Source organism: Chrysemys picta, chromosome 4, assembly GCF_011386835.1.
Source record: "Chrysemys picta bellii isolate R12L10 chromosome 4, ASM1138683v2, whole genome shotgun sequence".
Lineage (NCBI taxonomy): Eukaryota > Metazoa > Chordata > Testudines > Emydidae > Chrysemys > Chrysemys picta.
This window is the reverse complement of record NC_088794.1, coordinates 38,935,431-38,954,887: the sequence shown is the minus strand read 5'-3', so window position 1 is coordinate 38,954,887 and position 19,457 is coordinate 38,935,431. Positions and strand designations below refer to the sequence as shown.

General features: G+C 42.5%; 1 protein-coding gene across 14 annotated transcripts in view; it reads right to left on the bottom strand.

Annotated features, from left to right (window-relative positions):
- The window catches only part of SLC22A18 (solute carrier family 22 member 18), a 152,935-nt gene that overhangs the window by 104,509 nt on the left and 28,969 nt on the right, over window positions 1–19,457 (bottom strand). For 3 of the 14 annotated variants that reach the window (XM_042840711.2, XM_042840714.2, XM_042840712.2), the window contains exon 1: window positions 9,222–9,316. The exons of 5 other annotated variants lie outside the window; for them this stretch is intronic. The gene's annotated coding sequence lies outside the window, so the exon portion shown is untranslated. Of the gene's footprint in view, window positions 1–8,824; window positions 8,923–9,221; window positions 9,317–12,253; window positions 12,683–17,434; window positions 17,752–18,378; window positions 18,523–19,457 lie in introns of those variants that run through there. 6 more of the 14 variants (XM_065594696.1, XM_065594692.1, XM_065594697.1 and 3 more) reach the window with 6 other exon arrangements.

Here is a 19,457-nt window from a genome sequence, read left to right as displayed (position 1 = left end):
ACTAAAAGGAAGTATTTGACTCTGGGGTCCTTCAAAGCCATGGGCTCTTGCCTGGTCTGATACACATCCTAAGAATAGCAGCAGAAAGGAAATGGTCCTCTGCATTTCTCTCTGGGGACAGAGTACAGACAGCTTCCTCATCAAAAAAAGAACAGGAGTACTTGTGGCACCTTAGAGACTAACAAATTTCTAATAAATTTGTTAGTCTCTAAGGTGCCACAAGTACTCCTGTTCTTTTTGCGGCTACAGACTAACACAGCTGCTACTCTGAAACCTCTCATCAAAAAACATTCTCCTAACAAGCATCCAAGAATGCTGTGAGAGTGAGCTCTTGTTACTCAACACTTTACATTAGTCCCCCCATCTTTGACTGAAATGGTCTCATTTGTAATCTGGTGAAAGATTTATATAGTTAAGCAAACAAGAGGGTATATGGTCTGATATTGCCAGAATTATGTCCCATGTTTGTTGACTGATTTATTCCTTTGTCTAACTGTGTTAAAAAAGAAAAAAGCAGCTCACTAATGAATGGAAAAAACTCACATGGCCAGCAGAAAAGCCATGTTTAGTTTACAAAAAAACACAAGCTTTAGGGATTTTCATAAAAACGACAGAGACAGTCCAAATCGGCAATTAAATCAGACTCCCAGTGGCTGCAGATTTCTTCTGGCTCTTTCTATGTGGGTATTCAATTGCAAAGAGCAATTATTTATAATTTGTTCTTATACAATACTGGTGTGCTTATTCTGCCTTGCACGTTTTTTGTAAAATGGAAACGACTATTGTTCTTTCTTTCTTTCTTTCGGTAAGTCCTTTGTTACGTTGCATATTAAACTGCAAATCACATTGTGTCTCAGCTATGACTGATTATTATTATTAATGTTTTAATGGGAGAGCCCAAAAACCCAATCTGAGATTGGGGCTCCTTTGGGGTCTGAACAAAACACATTGTAAGAGAGAGTCCCCGGCCCAAAGAGTTTACAATCCAGACAAGACCAAAGGGTGAGAGAAAGGAAGGACTGTGACCCTCATTTTACAGATGGAGAACTAAGGATTTTGTGATTTGCCCAGGCTCACACAGGAAGTCTGTAGCTGAGCTAGGAAGTGAACTCAGATCTTCTTCCAAGTCCCAGTCCAAAGCCTAACCAAAAGACCATCCTTCCTAGTAATCTTCTGAATAAATGCAGTTGAAATATACCATTTTTGCATGCTTAAAATTGGCATCTTGATATACTTAAGGGTCAAGAGATCATGACAGTTGTCCCAGAGTTTGCATAAATTATTTGCAACAGTATAAATGGCCTGAATTCATTCTTTAATTGAACGGGGTTATGCCAGCCATGAATTGGATCACACAGAATAAATATCAATCTGCTTTACATCAGTGTGACCTCATTGGCTTCAACAGGACTTCACTAGGGCCAGATTCTGATGCCCTTACTTATAATTTACTCTGTGCATAGTTCAGTTGTAATCAATGGAACAACTCGCTAGGTAAGGAACTCAGCAGGGCCTCTGGCCCTAGTGTTGCATTGGCATATTTGAGAACTGTGCGTGGCCTGATGTATCTTTGCAACAACAAAACACTTTGGAACCCATTTTCAATAATGACATTTGGTACACTCTCAACTGCAGCGAGAAACAAAAATCACCAAGCATGGCTGTTGTCATATTCAACGATGATATCATGGCATCATGTGTGTTCTCATGTGGCTGTATATAGTCCAATCTGTGAAGAGCAAGACCATGAAATAGATGTCACATAGGAATGTACAGGCGCCCACTGAAGACGTGGAGTGGCGCTTGGTCCTTTTTTCAATCAGTTCTTTGTGTCTGTCATCCTCAAAGTATTTACAGCCTTTACTGATAGTTGCTCTCCATTCCGGCCTGTCCTTGGCTGTGTCGTCAAAGTTATCAATATTTATGCTGCAATAAATGCAATTTGGCTTGTGGTGTCTGATTTGTTTTCGTTAACCATCCCCTAGTGCTTTCCGATTTTCAACTCATCATAGACAACTTTTTTCAGGAATCTATCACCTATTCTGATAACATGACTTGTCTATCTAAGTTGATCTTTGAAGATTATTGCCTCGATTCTGGCTGGTTTTGTTAATATGTGAGATTTTGTCTTGCCAGTGGACCTTTAGAACAGAGCAGTGACAATGCATGTGAAAAAATTCAAGTTGCTTAATGTGTCTATGGTAAACCGTCCACGTATGAAAAGGATGTTATCACTGCTGCATAGTACATGATCGGTTTTGTTACCTGTTGATGGTGTGCTGGTTGTAGCCTATGGTGAAGACTTCCAAAGGCTGGCTTACCTCTTGTATTCAATTTGATATTTCTTGAGCCTGGGTCAGGGAACTATCACTTTAGATGGTACTACCAAGATACACAGGGGGAGGGCTAGCTCAGTGGTTTGCGCCTTGGCCTGCTAAACCTAGGGTTGTGAGTTCAGTTCTTGAGGGGGCCACTTAGGGATCTAGGGCAAAATCAGTACTTGGTCCTTCTAGTGAAGGCAGGGGACTGGACTCAATGACCTTTCAGGGTCCCTTCCAGTTCTATGAGATAGGTATATCTCCATATATAAGTGATGGATGCTCTTTAGTTCTTCTATACCATCAATGGTGATGTTTGGCTCAGTAATGAAGGTTGATGGACCTGGTTGGAAAAGGGCTTCACAGTTTTTTTCCAGGCTGATGGTGAGAGTCCAAACTGTTTAGTTGTCTCTGAGAATCTGTCAAAGAAAAGCTGTAGGTCACTTTCACTATGAACACAATCATCTGCAAAAAGGGTTTTTTCATACGAGTTCCTCAAAAACTTTTGTCTTTGTAAGAAGCCTTTGGAGACTGAAGAGTTTTCCATCAGTTCTGTACCTTATGTAGATGCCTTTTCGAAGGTTGCCCATTGCATAATTCAGAATAGTTGCAAAGAAGAGACCAAAAAGGGCCGGTGCCAGTCCACAGCCTTGTTTCACCCCATTAGGTATGAGAAATGGTTTAACAAGGGCACCATCTGAGAGTACCTTACCAGTCATCTCTTTTTCAGTTGGTGTGCTGTCTTTGCTGGGTAATTTACCTGACAATTTGTTTGATAGCTTTTTGCACGTCCTCAGTGATAGTTGGCTGAGTGATTTCTTCATATATGGGTTGCTGGGTCAATTCCTCTAGCACCTGTGGGTTGACAATAGAGGAGTGGTTGAGTAGCTCAGTAAAGTGCTTTAAGTGGTGCCTCTCTTTTCATTGATTAAGATAGATGCACTCCAACTCTTCAGTGGAGCTGGTCCCAATTTTGATCGACCATAAACAGCTTACAGGGAATCATAAAACATCTTTGTATTGTTAGCAGTGTGATGATGTATTTCTTCTGCTTTCGTTTCCCACCAATTATCCTGTAGGACACAAAGCCATCTCTGAGCCTGTGCTTGCAGGTAGCTGGATTTATTTTTGATGTTGATTCTTTGTCATTTTGCCAAGACAAACACATCATTCTTTTACTTGAGGATCTGTTTTTATTTCATCATCATTTTTATCAAACTAGTCCTGGTGCTATCTTTGATATTTGCCTAGCATTTCTACTGAGGCTTGAAGGGTGGCTGATGTGAATATATTCCACTTTTTGAGTATGTTACTGGGTGATGATGTAATGCTGTCAAATTTTTCCTCTAAGTTCCCCGCAGTTTTATTCAAGAAATGGCTGCCTCAGCTTTACTATATTCAATTTTAATGTAATGTGTTCGGCACTGTTTCACTAAGGGGCAACAGCATGTAAATTAAAAATGGCTCTGATCATCCTGTAATAAGTCCAACAGTTTGCCCCTCACGTTGCTTTTGTGATTTTCATGTCCCTGAGATCCCTTTGCTGTATAATGACAGAGTCAATCAGGTGACTATGCTGGATCTTGGATACATCCAAGAGATTTTATATTTGTTGGTTCGCCCGAAGCTTGGGTTGGTAGTAGTGAGCTCATGCTCAGCACACTTGCCGAGTAAAAGGAGACCATTGCTAGTCATTCTTCTGACTCCATTGGTCATTATTACACCACTCCACGCCTCATGGTCTTTTCCAATTCTGCTGTTAAACTCTCCCAGAAGTATGAGCTTGTCTTCACTGGGTATAGATTTGATTATGTCATCCAATCAGAACAGAACTGTTCTTTGTTTCTTCCATACTGTTTGTGATTGAAGCATAAGAACTGACAGAGTCACAAATTGTAATTTTCCAATGGGAAGTCCTAGAGACATTAGGTATTCATTTTGCCCACAGATAAGTCTTTCAGTGATGTCAGGAGGCTGTTTCCAATAGCTAAACCACTGCCATTAATTTTGTCTTCTTATGCTGGTTTCCCTTTCCAAAAGGCAGTGTAGCGGGGTGGACACCCACTCCTGCCTGGGAGGGCTGGAAATCAGCCCTGAATGAGGGCTGCAGCTAGGCCACACCTCAAGCAGGCCACAGCTGGCCCCTATAAAAGGCTGTGAGCCAGAGGCCCAGGCAGTCTCCCTCTGCAGACAGAGGGAGAAGGGCCTGGCTGCTGCAGGATTAGCAGGAACCTAGATTTGGAGCAGGGCTGGGGAAGGGCCAGAGGAGCTGCGAGCTCCAGCCTGGAAAGCCCGAGGCTGCAGGCCTGCTGACAGGTCTATTAGGTACTGGGTTGCAGGGGACAGCCCATGGGCAGGTAGAGGCAGCGGGTCTGAACCCCCTTTGCCTACGATGAGTGGCTTACACTGCAGTCCGCCCCAGTGAGCGGGGGGCTAGATGGGGACTGGCAGTAGCTGAACACTGAGGCGAAGTGGGGATAGTGGGTGGGGGAGGGGGGAGGAGGGAGTGTGCGGGGTTATTGCCAGAGGGGCAGAACCCCAGGTAAACTGGGCACTGGGGTCCTGGGAAGGCCACAGGTAAGGTGGATCACTGGCCTGCAGAGGGCACTCCGGATGCTGGGAGAGCTAATTCCCGAGACAACCAGCAGGAGGCGCTGTGGCAGTGAGTCAAGCTCCTTACAGACAGGTATAGCCACCTCCTAGTTCCTTTACGGAGCCTTCATGTGCAAATCTGGTTTTGCTGGAGGCAGCTATATTGATTCTGTTCCTTGCACATTCCCTTGCATTAGTGCTGTACATCTTGCAGGTCTCAATGTGTTGTGTGTCCCCTAGGGTCCATATGTTCCATGTCACCACAATGAGACTCATCTTTCTTAGAAAGACAACTTGTGTGAATGATCTAACAGCAAGGTAAATTGGCCAGATTATAGTTGGGACGGCAATATTTTGGCCACCTTTTCTAGCCATTTCTTTTACTAGGTGAATTGTACTGTTCTGAAAAATGGCTGATCAATCACTTGGGGTTTGCTGAATATCCTTGCTACCTGGGACTCAAGATGAATGACCAGAGTCCCAGGTCATCTGCATGTAGGTTTGTGAATTTGAGTCGGTGTTCATCTACACCAGTCACTTCACCACACGTGCCCATTGCCACTGGACTTTCTTTCTATGACGCATGAATGCCTTTGCACAAAGATTTTTAAGTGAGAAGACTCTTGCATGGAGGCAATCTCACTCTCTCAGCTGCTGAAGTCAAAAAGGAATTGGCATGAAGGGTCGTGACACCAGGGAACTTCATTAGCTGCTGTGGGTAGCCATTGATGTGTTTGTGTCCTGCCAAGCCTTACATATTCCACGTAACATTGTTTCACAGAGAGAAACAAACAAAATAAAACACACAAACAAGTAGTACAAGATGAAACTACTTAATTAGCTTTGAAAGGGGTTTGAATCTAAGATGTATGTATCTTAATAGGAGGAATAGGTAGCTTTAATTAGATGCTAACAAAATAATTAGCTCAGTGTTTCTGTTTTGCATACTCTGCCAGATATTGCTCTCATTTGCTCTGGTGTGAAATGGGGTTACTTCATTTTCTTACTCCAGATTTAAATGTGTTGGTCCCTACCGAATTTAACTTTTCTCTCTTCTATTTATAGTCCTGATCCCATACATGTTTATGTATGTGTGTAAATTAACATGGGTCTACTCATGTGTGTAGTGTCATACAGAACCATTTGTATGTACAGTCTCAGGTAGGTTGATCGTAGGCCATTTAGGGCTTTATAGATCACAAATTCCACCATGAGTCTGATGGGAAGTCAGTGAAGATCCTGGCCTCAAATGCTCTCAGTAAAATGACTCATTCAATAAACGACCCATTGTGGTCTGCACCACTTTCGGTGTCCGAATGGTTTCAAGGCATAGCCCCTTGTAGACCACATTGTCGTAGTCTAATGGAGAGTTAACAAAAGCACGGAAAACAGTGCCAAAGTCCTCATTTGAAAGGGAAGGTTGCAGCCTCCTAGTTACTGCTAAATATGGTCAAACAGCAGCTGGGGCTGGGGGTCTCAAATCCCCAATAAACAGCAACCACTAGTAACTAATATACTCTTTCAATCAATGGGACTGATATTTCCTCTGCTCTCTCCTCTGGCTGCTTTTACCTCAGTCTTGCTGGGTTAAGCTTCAGCCAGTTCACTCTCATCCATACCCCAATCTGAACTAGACGCTGGTTGAAGCCATGGGGTCTGGAACGAACACACACACACCATATTGAAAGCCCAGTTTTTATGAATGTATTTTGTGACTAAAGCTGATATATAATAAAAATAAAACCTAAAACTTTCCTTCAATATATGAATATTTCACTGGACTAATATTATCAAGCCCATCTATGGAATTGTAGCAATGCCTGGAATGCAAAAGCTGTTTATCATTTAAATAGCATTTAAGCCATTATGATCATTTATAAGAGAATTGTAAATGATCTGGGTTGTATGAAGTCCCTTGTTGTGGTTTGCTGCAGGAATGCTGTAGATTTTCTCTGCACACACTTCATTTTGCAAACAATGGGAGTTTGAGACATTTTCTGCCAGTCTTGAGCCTCCCGTGTTTACCAAAATATTTTCCTGTGTCAGAATCAAACAATTGCTTGATTTCATAACACTCAAGCATTTAAGAGACCACCAGCAAAACAATATAAACAAGAATTTCTCTGTCAGTTAGTGGTCCAAATACTCTATGCAGAGCACAAACTATGGAAGTACCCTCAATGTTTCTGATAATTTTTCTGCAAAAAGTCATTAAAGAACTGCAAAATGTGTTGCTGTAAAACCTTGTGCATCCAAGGTCACTTCGGGGTGAAATTAACTCCCCTGCATCAAGCAGGAATAAATGGGCCCTGTGTAAGGGAGCTTAGTCAGGGGCTGGGGACAATGGAACCCAGTCCTCCAACCCACAACCAGGGGTCAGCTATGCAATCCTGCTGTGATCACCACCCTTAGTCTAGCTCAGGGGCTGGAATAGTCAATTCTACATGCCCTAAAACAGGGATGCTTTTGGCCTAATTTATGCAAGTCCCACTATAGAGTTCCTCTGCATGCCAGATCCACAGCACATATCACATCCATACTGCAGAACAGCCACTGGGGCCTTCCAAAAATCCTTTTATGATGGGTGAATTTTGCCTCTTTCTCCACTCTTTTGAGCTAAAGGATTAATTTCCTTAGCTAGAAGCTTTAGTAGACTCATTAAGTGCTTATGTGGACCAGCCTCTAGAGCAGGGATGGGTAAACTTTTTTGGCCTGAGGGCCACATCTGGGTATGGAAATTTTATGGCAGGCCATGAATGCTCATGGAATTGGGGTTGGTGCAGGAGGGGGTAAGGGGTCTGGCTGGGGGTGTGGGCTCTGGGGTGGAGCCAGAAATGAGGAGTCCAGGGTGCAGGAGGGGGCTCCAGGCTGGGGAAGGAGGCTGGGGTGTGGGAGGGGGGCTGGTGGTGCAGGCTCTGGCTTGGGGCTGGGGATGAGGAGCTTGGGATGTAGGAGGGTGCTCCAGGCTGGGACTGAGGGGCTCTGGGCTGGGGCATGGGATTGGGGCACCGGGGGGTATGAGGGCTCCAGCTGGGGTGCAGGCTCTGGGGTGGGGCTGGGGATGAGGGGTTTGGGGTGCAGGAAGGTGCTCTGGGCTGGGATGGGGATCAGGGCTCGGGCAGGGGGTTGGGGCACAGGAGGGGTTCAGGGGTGCAGGCTCCAGATAGCGCTTACCTCAAGCAGCTCCCGGAAGCAGCAGCATGTCCCACCTCCAGGTCCTACAAAGAGGCATGGCCAAGTGGCTCTGCGCGCTGCCCCGTCCGCAGGCACTGCCCCTGCAGCTCCCATTGGCTGCAGTTCCCGGCCAATGGAAGCTGCGGGGGTAGCGCATGGGTTGGAGGCAGCATGTGGAGCCCCCTGGCTGCCCCTACACATAGGAGCTAGAGGGGGGACATGCTGCTGCTTCCTGCAGCCGCGGCATGCATGCACGGAGCGGCCCCTGACCCTGCTCCCCGGCTGGAGCACGGGAGTGGGGCAAGCCCCAGACCCTGCTCCCCAGTGGGAGCTCGAGGGCCAGATTAAATCAGTTAGTGGGCCAGATGTGGCCCACCCAGGCTCTAGAGGGTAAAAAAAGACCCATACCCACAGTGGGTCATAAAAGCATTCAAACATTTGTGTTGTAGGAAGAACACACACAAAATAGGACTTTCAAAGAGATCTGAGCAAAAGGATTTGTTAGCCCCAAACAAAGTTGGCTACAGCAACTGGAAGGGCTTGTAACTCAGAATATTGGTTATATCTGAGATGTGCCAATTGCTTTTTGCTATGATCCTTTTTTTGGAAGGTTTTTACTGTTACTAATGCCTAATTCAATGAAACTCCCAGGGCCACATTCTAGGCTGGTATAATGGAGTGGCACATACATATGCTAGGGCTGAACTTGCAAGTTTCAGTATATCTTGGCATTTATTTACTTTCTTCCACCATGGACAGGGTGGAAATAACGCAGATACAGCGAAGTTGTCATTTAAATCTCCAATTCAGTCATTCGTCTTCTGGCACGAACACAAATCTTTATATCAAAGACATAAAAATCAAAATGTAGCGTAATATATACTTCTCAGAAATTAAACAAGTCCTACAAAGTCCAGTCCAAATTGTGCTAGCTTTTTTGCAAATAACCCCACAACAGCCAGGTCTGGGCCTACATCTTTTGCAAATACCTTAGCTACAAAAAGAGTGCTGCATGCAAAGAGCACTGTGCAAGAAGTATTAAATGTAGCTCACTTTTCTGACAGTCTTCAGGATAGCAATAGAACTGGCTTCATTAAGCTGCCTAAAAGAGGGAGCTCAAATGCAAACACTACCAACCTTTTAAAGTATGCCTCTGTTCTGGACAGTTACACTGCAAAAATGACAGCACCTTACTCAACAGATCAGCTCCTTGCATCTGTTCAGATTCTCAGCTGCGGAGTTTAAAGACAAAAATAAGGTTTTAGTCATTCTCACTCCTGTTAGCCCAGCAGAACCAGCACAACTATGAAAATGAGCTAAATTATTTTCCTTCTTGTGCATTAACAATAGAATTGTTTCTAAATTCCAATCAGTAACACACATGCCAACCCACTGACAGCTCAGGTGACACTGGGGGCATAGTATGAAGATAGCAGGGCTGCACAGATATCTCTGAGGCCCCTAATTCGACCTGCAGAACTTTTGCTTAATGTTGATGCAATAAAATGAAAGAATCCAGCTTATGTTTGCAGGGCTGGCAGTTAGAAAAATATTTAGTTATATTTTCAAACTGACTACATTTGATCCGGAAATCCCAATAAACATAGAACCTCAGGATGTTATTTTTTACACAATCATTTTTGAACTAGAACTCACTTTGAGTAGGCAACTATCAGTTTAAATTACCTCCGCTGTTTTATATTATGGCTCCAGCATACCAAGAATGACCAGTTGTCTCATCTTTATTTAAAGAGCCCAATCTGAAAGATCTGGATCTAAAGATCCTAGGGTGGAGTCCTGGCCCCATTGACGTTCTGGGAGTTTTGCCATTGACTTCAATGGAGTCATCTTTGCTTTTATTTTTATTTATAAAACATTCAGTTCAGTAATGCTGAATGATGAAATAAAGGATCCAGGAAAGTAGAAGTTTGTGCTAAAGGTCTTTCTACTATGTCATCTTAAAATTCTTAATCTGTTATTGCATGTGTGCATGTGCATGTGAGAGAGAGAGAGAGAAAGAGAGAGAGTGTATCAGTGGGAGGTGTGCGTCTCTTTATAAAGGACTAGTGTTTGTGTGTTACAGTCCACTCTAGTCCAGATTCTGTCACCCTTATTCACACTGAGCAGTGCCCTTCTCCTCAAACTGCCTCATGGGAATCAATGGGACTACTTGCAGAAGATGAATAAAGGTCCTGTATGTTTGTGTGGGGAAAACTGCTCTCTGTGGAACAGAAGGGTATCTGCAATCCTGTACAGGGGAGTGGCAAGAATGTGTGCCTTTCATCTCATGTCTGCATGAAGGGAAGATTACATCTTTGTCCCTGATCCTGTAGTTCTTACTCTGGCAAAAACCCCATTTGAAGTCCAGGGGCTAAAAATCTGGAGTTAGCATTCCATGAAATTTACCTTGGCAAGAGGCTGTGCAGAAAATAGCACAACAGCTGGGAGATGTGTAATATGGGCCACAGCAGAAGAAAATGTACATTTGTCTAACATTTTCCCCATATAGACAAAGCCTTAGGTTTCTCCTGGATTCCACTGCCTACTTGAGAGGCATTACATATACATGCCTCATCAGGGTTACACTCACCAGCACTTCTGAATAGGGCCCAAGAACCTCAAAACTGAGTCCTTTATGTCTTAGCCTAATCCCAGATGTGTGACAGATAGACAGAAATAATATTTGTGGGTTTAAAACAGTGACTCATCGCATTAGTTTAATGTAGTGTTATTTGTAGCTTCATAGTATCCTCTCTCTCCTCTCTCTTTTAACTAGGACTATGGTGATTTCACTTTTCTTAGAACCAGTTGGAAACCACTTGAGCTGGCTTATTTAAAAAAAAACACCTGTTGTTTTAGATGGCAGGTATAATTGTTCAGCTTACATGATGTCTCACATACACAGCATGGTTCCTGTTCCCAGAATAGACAGATACTGGAGTCTGTAGTGTGTAATAGACCAATGCATGTACAGTATTGTCATAAATATAAAGGGAAGGGTAACAATCTTTATGCAGTAATATAAAATCCCTCTTGGCCTTACCTACAGGTAAAAATCCCCTTATCTGTAAGAGGTTAATCAGTTCAATTAACCTAGTTGGCACCTGACCAGCAGGACCAAGGGGGAAAGAAGATACTTTCATATCTGTGGGGGAAGGTTTTTGTTTTCTCTCTCTGTGTTCTCTCCGGGTCAGCAAGGAATCCGGGCAGGGAAAATACATCTCCCAAAGCCATACCTGAACTAAGCATCTAAGATTACAAATTGTAAGTAATAGGAAGGAAATGCGTTAGACTATCTTTTGTTTTAGCTTGTGAATTGTCCATATGCTAAGAGGGAGGTTTATTCCTGTTTTTTGTAACTTTAAAGTTTTGCCTAGAGGGGAATCCTGTTTTGAATCTTATTACCCTGTAAAATTAGTATCCATCCTGATTTTACAGAGGTGCTTCTTTTACTTTTTTCGTTATAATAAAGTTCTGTTTTTTTAAGAATCTGATGGGTTTTTAGGACACTAAAAACCAAAGGGTCTGGTCTGTGCTCACTTTGTTAACCTATTTGGTTGGTATATTATTCTCAAGCCTCCCCAGGAAGGGGGGTGAAAGGGTTTGGGGGAATATTTTAGGGAAACAGGAACTCCAAGTGGTCCTTTTCCTGAATCTTTGTCTAACTCACTTGGTGGTGGCAGCAGTACCCATCAAAGGACAAGGAAGGATTTGTGTCTTGAGGAAGTTTTTAACCTACACTGGTAGAAATAAGCTTAGGGGGTCTTTCACATGGGTCCCCACATATGTACCTCAGAGTTCAGAGTGGGGAGGGAACCCTGACCAGTATATATAACAGAATGTATTGTGGAGAGGTGATAGGCTTATCCTAGTTAAGGTTTTAACCAGATTTCATTATAAAACTCCATTTTACCACCCCACACCCCAAATTTTAGCTTGGTACATGGCTTGGCCTGAAAATTGCCAGACTTGCTCCGCAGGCAAAAGGGAATGTGCTAGCACAGTCTGAAGAAAATTCAAACTGCTTTTGAAGCACAGGTCATTACAATATTATCCTGCTTATTTGTCTCCCCCTAGCTTAGAAATGGCTCCTTGTTACGTGCTTAAGAGGTGACCCTTCCAACTCCCACGGGACCATGGAAATACAATTTTACCTTTTCAATACTTACAGTGTATCCATGTACTCCTCTGATGAGATCTAAGGATATCCTCTAGTAGTTACATGCTGACACCAGTGGGAATTGTACAAGGGATTGGAAGGGGAGTATAAGCCAAGGAGACTCTCCAGAATTCTAATATGCAGGAGGAACACTGACTGTGAATTAATAGGGATGGGAAATACACTGGAAGCCTGCCAAGTCTCTGAGGCTAACTTTTGGCACGCGTTAGAAATATTGCAAAGCAAATGTATCCCTTTGCTGTTCTTGACAACCAGCTGATATGGTGCCACTGTCACACTTGGAAAGGGTAACTTATTGCAGCACAGCTTATAACTTGCATCCAGAACTCCACCTCTAAGTCTCCTCTTGCTTTCTAGATGTGCTGGTCAAATAAAAATGGCTGCATTTAAATGTGTTCAAAGACGAACCTGGTGCCACCTGAAAGGGAGAGGAAAGTGAAACTGATTGTCCCCAGGTGGGGTCTGAAGAGAAAGTCAGGATTGTAATAGAGACTCGGAGGTGAGTTATTACAATGTTCTCTCTCTACTCTGCACTGCTACTCGAGCAGCAAACGAGGAGAATCCCCTTTAAGGTTCTTTGGACATCAGAGGGCGCCATCGCCCCACAGATACATGACATCATCCACTGGCTCTAAAAAAATCTGCGCCCTGAAGCAGTCCCTTCTCTTTTCTGCTTCAGAAACCTACTGGAACCAGTCCAGGCGCTCAAAGTGGCTTTGTGATCAGAGACGTTCAGCCTCAGTGTGGGGATTCAAGCAGGAGAAGCTCTCCGATCCCCCTGTCGACATGCAGCTTCTGTAAACTCTAGGACCTAGAACAGGGGTTCTCAAACTTCATTGCACCGTGACCCCCTTCTGACAAAAATTATTACAAGACCCCAGGAGGGGGGACTGAAGCCTGAGCCTGCCTGAGCCCCGCTACCCTGGGTGGGGAACTCAGAGGGGGGGTCAATTTCAAAGCCTGGTGGGGCCAAAACTGAAGGCGAAGGGCTTTGGCTTTAGCTTCAGGTGGTGGGCCTTGGGCTTTGGCCCTGGGCCCCAGCAAGTCTAATACCAGCCCTGGTGACCCCATTAAAACGGGGTTGCGACCCACTTTGGGGTCCCGACCGACAGTTTGAGAACTGCTGAGCTTGAACAAACAGAGCAGGGTAAAAGGTGATCACTTGCTCCCTATCTTTTCCTTCAGGCTGCTGGTAGAAATCACAACAGGAATATAATCCTTGGAGGCTCCTTGTACCAATTCTTAGCACAAATTCTTTGATAGGAATGATAAACAATAATAATTAATAAATAATATTAACATTGTAACAAAGGAAAACTACATAATTTGCGTTGGAACTATCTAAAAACAAAGGCTATGAAGCACATCCTGGCACTTACCACCATAGCCCAGTTAACCATAATCCTTCGCACAGAATGTTCCCCCTCCTATTCTTGCACCACATTTTGTCACCACCTGTGTAATATAACCCATCTAAACCACCTGACCAGGATAGAAGGTGACACCAATAGATGCTGTTTGACAAGGGAAATAAACAGCTCATGGCTATAATTCTATCCTTGCAAACAAACTGCACACAGCTTACACTTTATTAGTTTTGTGACTAAACAAAGGACTTCAGACTCCAGGCACTAAAATAAAATGGATCTTTTGTGATATCTGATTTAAGTTCTTGCATATCTCTGCCCTCCGGAATATTTCTCAGGATTCCTCTTCACACACATTCCCCTCGGGAAGCTTTATGTCTCTCTTTTTTGGGGGAGGGGAGAGGGGAGGGTTTGAGAGGAGAGGGAAAGGTAGGCCAAAATTTTGTTTTCCTTGAGTATGACAGAGTGCTGGAATCCAGGCTGAGATTTTACTCCTGCATTTGACAGTATTTTTCTCAGCAGCAAATCCCTTTTAAACAAGGTCAAGTGCAGGATATCTTTAAAAGTTGACAGAATGTCAGAACCCACTATAAGCCTGAGATGGAACAGAGCCAAAGCACATCATGCCTGCTCAGTTTACAAGCCCTGCTCTGAGCTCACACTTCTGGTAAAAAAATAATGTAAAACCAGAAGCAGCAGCCATTTTTATTCTTCTGAGTCTAACCTCCAAGAACAAGATGCTCCACCTCCCAGTAAATACTGGCACTGGGAGCCATGATGTCTGAAAAGATAGGCAGGAAAAGCTATGAAATATTAGTCTATGTTAATCAAGTGTATGGACACCAAGCTGAACTGGCAGGAGTATAATTTAAAGGCAGGCAGCATAGTCCAATGTGAAGGGCACTGCATTAGCAACCAGGAGCCCTGGATTCTATTCCTAGCTCTGCCACTGACTTGCTGTTAGTGCTTTGGCATGTCACTTCACCTATGTTTCCACTCCTGCCCTTTGCTTGTCTTGTCTATTTGCTCTGTAAGCAGGCACTGTCTCTCACTATAAGAATTTACAGTGATTAGAAAAATGGAGCCCTGATCTCAGTTAGAGCTTCTAAATACACCTAAAATAAATAAGAAGAAGCTTAATTGACACAATAGATGACATGAAAAATCTCCACCAGAACTGGCACAAGACTTTGAGTTACTAGCACATCAGGCATAAACAAGGTGTTTTACTTAAACTTCAGAATATGCTTCCAAACAAGAAATGATCATCCTACAATTCTTCCAAAAAAGAACACCTTCTTGGTGCAAGAAAAGTAGAGAGCCAAAGTGAACATTAAAAATCAGAATTTAAAAATAGATATTAGTGCAAGGAATGACAACGATCAGTAATGGTTAGAGTCAATTATCATTTTCATCCCAGAAGATAGTAGGAAAAAAGCAACAAATCCACTTTGAACATAATTCAAAAAATTATATATGTATATTTTAAAGTGACATCTTGGCATGTTGGTGAGGAAGGACACAAATGGAGGACTAAACCAGATTAATAATTAATGGAGTATGTCATCTCCAGTCAAAGATGACTGCATAGGAAGTCAACAAAAAGTGCCATCTTTCATAGTAAACAAGTCCGAGGCATTGCTTATAACTTATTATTTTCTATCATGCTTTCTAATTCACAACATATACCAGTAAGGTATGCTGAATATACAGAAAAAACAAGCTACACAGAGAATCCTGGAACTTATTACAGATTCTAAGGTAATGGCTGCAGGCCAGGTTGCAAGAGCATTTTTGGACTGAACAATCACTCCTATCTATTAAAAGTCATGTATCTAACAGAAAATATATTACTAAGAAGGGGGAGCCCACTAAGGCCAAAGCTGCATTAGTGGACTGTGCAACAGACTAGGCTAGATTCACTAGCTGCTTTGCTCTGCTCTAATGATATAAACCAGTTTAACTAACCAGTTAACAATAAAGAGCAAAGAGGTTTCTTAGTGGGTTAGAATAAGATTAAATATCAGGGCTGATCTTAAAAAGGAAATCATTTGCCATTTTTTTTAATGGAAGTTTTTCATTTATCATGCTTGAATTTTTTCTATGGAATTTTCCAATTTTTCAACAAAGCAATCTGAAACAAACAAAATGCATCAATTCAAATCAAATGGCATCAAAAAGGAAAGGTGGGTTTTCCTCCTCCCCCACTTTAAAACCAAACTAAAATGTTTTGATTCCATATAACTCAAATCAAAATAATTCAATTTTTAATTTTCATCACAAAATCAGCAAGTTTTAAGTATGAAAGGTTTTGTATAATTCCAGATGCATTGTTTTGTTGAAAAACCTTTGATGAAAAGTTTTTGACCACCTCTACCAAATATTTTACTTGTATTTGAACTTTGGTAATGCCTAGTTTCTTTAAGCAGATCAAAAAAGATAGAGGAGTACAAGTAAATGTTATTAGTGTAAATGTATAACTGCAAATGATTCCTGTACATATGCATAATGCTAAACAAGTATATGATAGACAAACAACTAATATTTATTATTCCATTAGCTGATATAATTATTTCAAATTAAGGTATCATGTGTAGGGTTATTTCATATTTGGAGTTTTCATATACAATGCATTTTGGATAAATACAGTAACTTTACACTTAATAGGGACTCTTGAAAAGTAGCTTGAAGCATAAGCCTTTTAGGGTTGTCTACATGGCAAAGAAAAACCCATGGCTGGCCCTTGCCAGCCGACTCAGGCTCACGCTGCATGTTTCATTGCTGTGTAGGCTTCTGGGCTTGGACTGGAGCCCAAGGTCTGGGACCCTCCCACCTCACAGGGTCCCAGAGCCCAGGGTGCATCCTGAGTCAAGAAGTCTACACAGCAACTAAACAGTCCTGCAGCCTGTATCCCACGAGCCCAGCTCGACTGGCACGTGCCAGCCCTGGATTTTGCTTTGCTGTGTAGACATATTGTGAAACTTGACAGTCTAAAGACTTGTTTCTTTATTTGACTGTGCCTCCAGGACTAGACCATTCATGCCTAAGGGGACTACTTTTGGAATCTCCAAAAGGAGGAAGGCTGTTTGGTTGTTTTATGACAATATATCATAGGGATCTGTTCGTCTTACTCATACAAACATACTGTCAAAATGGCCACTGAGGAGGCTAAAGTGCAGTTTAGTAATGAAAAGCGACTGTTAAAATAACAGTATCTGGGTTCTATATTTGTTGTCTCAATAACTTCTCATCAATTTTGCTTGATTTACAATGTAAAGAGTTTTTTCCCCTAACTGCCAGCCCAGAAAACTCAACATGGATTCTGATAAACTGGGTTCTTTCTCGTGCAGAAATAGTCATAAGTAACAAAAGTGATGTATTCACAACTGTTTTGATGCATGAGGCAGAAAGGAGTCCAGCTCTCTCTCCCATAGCCCTGCAGAGCCAACACAGCTAACAGGAGTAAAAGACAGTTTAAAAAAGTATTTTTGTCCCCAATTTAGGACTCTGAATACACCCAGGGTGCAGGTCTTGGGGGTAAAAATGTGCCATTCAAATTCTATGACCTAAGTTATACAAACAGTTGGACTAGATCAACCTTTCCAGACTACTGTATCCCTTTCAGGTGTCTGATTTGTCTTGCATACCCCCAAGTTTCACCTCACTTAAAAACTACTTGCTTACAAAATCAGACATAAAATACAGAAGTGTCAGAGTACACGATTACTTAAAAATTGCTAACTTTCTCATTTTTACCATATAATTATAAAATAAATCAATTGGAATATAAATATTGTACTTACATTTACACTGAAATATAGCATATAGAGCAATATAAACAAGTCATTGTTTGTATGAAATTTTAGTTTGTACCGACTTCGCTAGTGCTTTTTTTTAATGTAGCCTGTTGTAAAACTAGGCAAATATCTAGATGAGTTGATGTACTTCCAGGAAGACCTCTGCGTACCCCCAGGGATATGTGTATCCCTCTTTGAGAATCACTGGGCTAGATGATCATAATCATGCTTTCTGGCCTTACAGTCTATGAATTCAGTAAACTACATTTACATTCATGAGAAAAGCATGGGCACGTCCGGTCAGCCAGGATGTTCTCCATCTCCTGGAGGAAGATAAGGATGGGTACGGTTAGTGCCAGCAGAGCTGGGTACCATGGCTGAGAGTATCACAGTGAAGTCACGGATACTCTCATTACCCACGTTTTAATGCACGAGTCACAATGCAAGACAACATGACAAAGGGATGTGAGGAGTGGGGTTAGGGAAGGTAATTGTCTTATTGCAGGTGTGCATCCATCACCAGAGCGTTTGGATCTGGACTCCAGCCATACAATTGTTCCAGCTTACAGGTGAGATGGGAGGTGAAGAGACTGCCCCCACAGGCCCAAACATTGGGCAATCCATGAATACACTTTCCCTCTATGGGTCTAAATATCAGCATCCCCGAAGTAACATGTAAATCACTATTGTGTTAGAAAACCCTGGAAAGTTTTCTATGTTGGCTGAAATTTGGGTTTTGAGAGGAAATTCCCAGATCTTCTAAATGCCAGGAATGGTTGTCTGCACAGTGTGTGTTGATTCCTTCAGATGCATTAAACCGTGGGCACAGAAAACAACAATGGAGTTACAGCGCCCTCCCATCGGACTCTTGAATGAATCTGCTAAGTAGTCTCGCACGTTCATGTGGCTTCCCTCCAAGACCCCCAGTCTTGGACTGACTTGAATATCACCTTCTTGTTCCAAGTCTGAATATATAGTTGTCAGCACTGCTCGCGTTCTTCTCTAGTCTGAAGAAATAGAGGGATTTTTCTCCCTGTACTTTATCCATTCACACCGAACACCCCTTTCCTTGGAAGACAGAAGTCTTAGCAGTCCTTGGGAGGAATCAACAGACAAGCCCAGAAAGGTTAACTCCTGAGTTGTCTTTTTCTTTTCACACAAAGTAATATGCAGAAATCATTCAGACACAGTGGGGTTCCAAATAACATGTTTACTAAATATACAGAAGGTCTAGTTACATATACACCGTGCTGCTGTGGCTGGTTTTTAAAATATAGAACACAGAGACCTCTAGAGGTCTCACAAACTGTTTAAAGGGATACTATCCCATTCCTATACACTACATTTTGGAAATGCATCAGGAGAGACAGCTTGTAAATTGTAACTAATCCTCTAGTACTGAGATAAGGAAAATTATAAGAGGTGTTGTAAGTTATCTGTGCAAATACACTGTGCAACCCCAGGCTAGTACCATCACCACTTTTATGATTTTTTTCTTTTTTGTGTGTGAAGCACCACAAGGCTAATATTACAAAGAATTATAGCAAGTGAACTGCTTGCCTTTGTTGTCTCTGCTGGATTGTAAAAACTTCAGAGCCTACTTCAACCAGAAATACCAGGTATATGTCTTTTAGACAAAGCACACCATCTAATTTTCTTGGAAAAGAATCCTTTCGAGAGATGCCCTTACCCTTGACATAGGTCACCAACAGTATATGTAATTCTGTCAGATGATCCTGTTTTCTTTCCTAGCAGAAACAGGTTGCTGAGAAAGGTCTATAATGGAGGCAGCACCTGCTGAATGTCCCTCTCTCGCTATAGAGCAAACTAGCCTCTGCCTTAGTGAAACTAATTGGAAGGAAAAATTCTGGTAAGAGGTTTCTGAGAAACAGATCTCCAGTTTGGTTACTGTCTGCAGGGCTCATAAATCACTGATAAGTCTTTTCTCAAGTCTTGGGGGGTGGAGAGTGGGGGGGAGAATGAATCCTGCCCTCTTTTGCCAGGGGACTAATTATGAAAAGGATACCCA